The 5,000-nt window shown below is 36.8% G+C and overlaps 2 pseudogenes across 1 annotated transcript; one reads left to right on the top strand and one right to left on the bottom strand.

The window, feature by feature from the left end:
* Positions 1-562: 562 nt before the first annotated feature.
* On the bottom strand, positions 563-4,773 carry LOC149048767 (uncharacterized; annotated as a pseudogene). The gene has a single exon (XR_016184741.1). The product of XR_016184741.1 is annotated as an uncharacterized LOC149048767 (transcript).
* The window catches only part of LOC149048766 (uncharacterized), a 2,472-nt pseudogene continuing 1,615 nt past the window's right edge, over positions 4,144-5,000 (top strand).

The raw sequence follows: 5,000 nt of genomic DNA, 5'->3' as shown, positions 1-5,000 counted from the left end.
TCGATTTTATACGTCGGCGAGTTGGTGTCGGCGAGTTGGTCCGTCGGCGAGTTGACCGTAAACCGAGACTACCCGGTGAAAAAACCTGGAGTCCCGGAACATGCACAGCAAATGCAGGCCCCAGGAGCTTCAGAGTGCAAGTAGGAGAAGCAGTGTACCGGTGAAATCGAAGGCAGCTACTGAAGACAGGAGAAACACCCGAGGCCGTACTGCCAGAGGACATGGATGCCCCAGAGGACCCCACACCCCCAAGTGTCGGGACCGACGGAACTTCTCCACCTGAAGAATGCCCTCCGTTGGTACCAACAGAAACCACCGCGTCCCAGAGATCACAACGGAGCACAAAGCCACCCGCGTGGCTTAAAGACTATGTCACCTCTTAAGGAGGAACTTTGTTCAAAAAGCCTTTTAATGACAATGTGTTCTTTTCACTTATTGTTGAAAGAAAGGAAGATGTGACAAGTTGTGTTACTTTGATATTTAACCACATGTTTCTGTTATTGCTAATTTAACCAATCAGATCGATGTTACGCGTGATTGCACAAGCATGTGCTCAAGGGTTTCAGCCTCGTGTTGTAAACGTCGCTCGACTAGATGGAACTCCAATAAATCTTGATTGGTAATTCTCAAATACGCAGTTGCTGTTTCTTACACCACCTATGGTATTCAAAACTGGGTTCTGCTCTGAAACATTCTCATTTTGCTGCAAAGTTGTGAGATTTGTATCAATATTGTCAATATCCACACCTATATTACTATATAAGGGATTATTAGTCTTTAGCCACTTGAGAGCATCAAGTACTACTTGTGGGCGCACAGGTTGAAAGTAGACATGACCTCTAAATTCCAATTTTCTTTTCAGTTTCAACAATATTATTCCAGATCGTTCTGGGGGACGTGGTAATATATTGCATGTTTGATCACAATCAACTGGTATATTACAGATTGCACCTTTAATCTTTCTTTGTCGACCTTTGGGCATGACTATTATTTTTTCAAACACTATTTTCTGTGCTATGAGAATCTGTTCAAGCTTCCCTAGAATGGACAACTCTGGTGGCAGTTCATTAACATGTAATTTGTTACATACAGCTTGACATGGGACTTGCCCTTTCAAAACTTTTGTGTGATAGGTTTTACAAATGTACTGTTTTTCATCAAATGACTTCATGTCAGTAAACAGTTCTTGCCGAGTGTTGTACGTTTGTTTTTTTAACTGGATAACAGCTTTTCTGTATAGTATTCTGTTACAAACAGAGCAAATATAATATGGACCCTCCCTAATTTTACTTTGAAAAGCTGTTATCTTATGATCTAAACCATGTTGAAATGAGTTTCTATGGGCTTCCTTATTAGCTTGGACTTGTGATATAATCTTATCTTTGTCTGCAGGATCCAGTGTTTTATACCATTCTACTTTGCCAGACAAAAGTTTTTCTTTTTCTTCAGGATTCAATGACTTATACCATTTTGCTCTTTTTTGTTTTTGTGCAGAATTGAGTGAGTTAAACCATTCTGCTCTCCTTTGTTTTTGTGAAGTATCCAATGATTAATACCAAATTGCTCTACTAGACAAAAGATTTTGTTTTTCAGCAGAACCAAGTAATTTATACCAATCTGCTGATTTGGACAAAAGCTTTTCTTTTTCTTTGGGATCCAGTGATTTATACCATTCAGCTCTGTGAGATAAAAGCTTTCCTTTTTCTGCAGGATCCAGTGACTTGTACCACATTGCCTTATCAGACAAAACTTTTTTTTTCATGGCAGGTTCCATTTGTGCATAGCTTTCTTTTTTCCTTTTTGCTCCTAGTTCTCTCTGACCATGAGACTTATGTTTTGCCATTACCTTTTGTCTTCCAGCATTTGACAAATTAGATGAACAACATATAAATTTAATACAATACTCTACATCTTTACTCTGGAATTGTTTTTTTACAATATCCACTAATGACTGAATAAGAAAATCTATGTCATTAATTTTTTCAAATATATCAAGTGTGCCCTTAGGACTGAATCTTATAATATAGTACTTGACACTTTTTGCTTTTGTCTTCACATTGTTGTGCTGAAAAATACAGCCGAAGCAATAATTTGAAACCCACATTAAAATCCCAGTATTATCCTTAGTATTATCTGTGATTAATTTCTGAAGCGATAATTTGCTACCAAGTGATGTACAGCATAGTATTCCTTGTTTCTCCAAATTAAAGGCAATATTAATATCTGCATCATATATTTGAAGGGTCCTTGGGAAATTGTTGATAGTCAGTGGATGGTTATCGCCGTTGACTTTTTCTTTGTAAAACTTGTTAGCATGGTCAGTGATTCTATTTAGAGTCTGTGAATTCCAATACCCACAATATTTGATGATGGAAAAACAAATGCTATAAAAAGATGTGGCACAACAGCATAACAAGGGAATATGATTGGTTGTAATTTTACCATCTGCATGATTTGGTTTGACGGGAATAGCTGACAACTGTTGGTCAAAAATGTCTGTCATATCACATTGTTTTTCATTAATATGTACACCTTTGAGTTCAAATAAAACATTTGAATTTTGATAAAGACCTTGAAAATAGTCTATCAGCTCATTTAAGGTGTTAACTTCTAACAGTACACAAGTTCCTTAAGGATGGGGCATACCATATGGATCTCTACCATGAGAATCAAATATCTTAAACTTATCATCACCATTACAGTAAAAACCTACTGTAGTACTAAGCATTGTTAAAAGAAATGAATTATAATTTTGTCCCAGCAAAGCCTCCATAGCATTAGCAAATGACATACAATAATTAAAATCTTGTACTTCACGAGTACCACGTATGGTACCAGTATAGCTTGGACTATATTGAAGCTGATAAGTAATATCACACACTATTATCATTTCAGGTACTTCTGTTAACAGTAAATAGGATTGCCTGGATAGACTTGATAGACCAGAATACAATTCATTACCAATGTTCATGATATTAACCAAGTCCATTGAGGATACAATACCATTCTTCTTGTTATATGAGGAATGCAAGTGACATGGCTACACACTGTGTACCAGCATTTAACCCAAACATTGCCACATTATCTTGGCTGTAAGGAGCTTGAATTGTTTTAGTAGAATTAATAACAGGACCAGGGTTTTTTTCTATATCCCCAGACAGATTGGACTTAAAATGATTTACCCTGTGATACAGATTTTTATAAACATTTGGTACTGAATTAGACCTCCATGCATTCAACTGCTTTGGCTTTGTACTTTTTATTACATGTGGATATTGGTTTTGCATTTTCAGTATCCTGTATTTGTTAGACTTTCGATATTTTCTCCTAACTGCACAAGAGGGATATTTCGTTGTTCCTTTATTCTCACATCTGATTACATGTGCATATATTTTTTCACCAGCTTTATATATAAGAAGATGCATTCGGGAAGACTTCGGTATGCTTTTTCTGACGTAGGCTCGAAGTAAACGTCTTACTATCCTGGATTTCTTCAAAATACGTGTAATTCTTTTCTTTGGTATTCTGCTGGGCTCACGACTACAAACACGTATACCTGCGTACGTGGGCGATTAAAATAATCAAATTTGTCGTATCGAGATCTACAGTTGCAAACTGTATTTAATGAAAATGTTTCATCATTGCTATCATTAAGCTTATCATCATATACAATAACAGATAACTGAGCAGTTTTCTCAAGTACCTTACATTCATCGAAGCTATTCAAGGAAGCATTTGTTGAAGAAATCGACAACTTTACGTAAACAAGAGATAACACAATAACATCGAACACAAAAAACACAGGATTTTGCATCATGTATTTATTAAAAAAGAATATCCATACAGCTACAATGAAAAAAAAACATAAGATTCACCTTTCTGATCGTGAAATTAATACCATTCGCACTGTTATCGTAGCTACGTTCCTTGGCATCAAATGAATCCAACATGGCGTCTATCTTCACAAGCAGTTTGCATCCATTAGACTTTTGTTCTTCAGTCTCACGGTAGTAGTGTTGTTCAATAGATTGCACAGAGTATATGCACTTTGGTTTCAGATTTAGCATTTTTCTTTTTTCAACAAGTGTAGGTTTTTCAACTAAGACATTGGCATACTTGGCATACAAAGCACACAAGGCTTTCATGGCTATCAAAGCATATAAGGCTTTCCTGGCCTTCAAGCGTTCGCGACTTAATCCGTTCCATAAATACCACTCAATAACATCTTTTAGTGTGGATTGGCCGCGAACACTACGACTTGTGTAGGCGTCTGCAAGTATTTTGGCCGTTTGCACCATGAAACTCCAAGTAATCGTAACCCAAAAACGGACAACCTCCATCGCTAAAACAACAACTCCACAACAAATGCGTAATGAAAGACGAAAGAATTTTATAAGCAAAAATCTCGTGTTCGTCATGTGACCCGAACCTGTCTGTGCATGACAACGTCAATCATCATCATGATGACACGTGATCAGCATGTGAACACCTTCACCCTCATTGGATCACAGTTAGTTGTCATGGTGTTGAGGGCCCAATGACCACTGGGTACTATTGCGCAATTTTTCCATTTTGTGGCGGAGGAAAAAAAAAAGACGACAAAAAAACAAAGGCATTTTATGACTGGGCTACCACAGGTATCCTAGTAATTAAGAAAACTAAAAGTTCTATTCATTGATGAAATCTCAATGGTAGGAAGTGGTATGTTCAATTTCCTTAATCTACGGTTACAACAGATAATAGGGAAACAAGGAACCATTCGGAGGAATAACTGTGATCACTGTTGGAGATCTGTTCCAGTTAAAACCTGTTTTTGACAGATCGATTTTTGAAAATCCAAACACATCTTATAGTACTTTAGCAACTAATTTGTGGGTAGACTTTTTTAGTTTATTTGAATTAACAGACATAATGAGGCAAAAAGATGATAAACAGTTTGCAGAGGTGCTTAACCGTCTGAGAGAAGGAAAGCATTCTGAACGTGATATTGACTGTTTAAA

Source organism: Pocillopora damicornis, chromosome 3 (genome assembly GCF_964200805.1).
Source record: "Pocillopora damicornis chromosome 3, jaPocDami1.2, whole genome shotgun sequence".
Classification (NCBI taxonomy): domain Eukaryota; kingdom Metazoa; phylum Cnidaria; class Anthozoa; order Scleractinia; family Pocilloporidae; genus Pocillopora; species Pocillopora damicornis.
The sequence above is the reverse complement of the archived record's forward strand: the minus strand, read 5'-3'. Positions and strand labels throughout refer to the sequence as shown.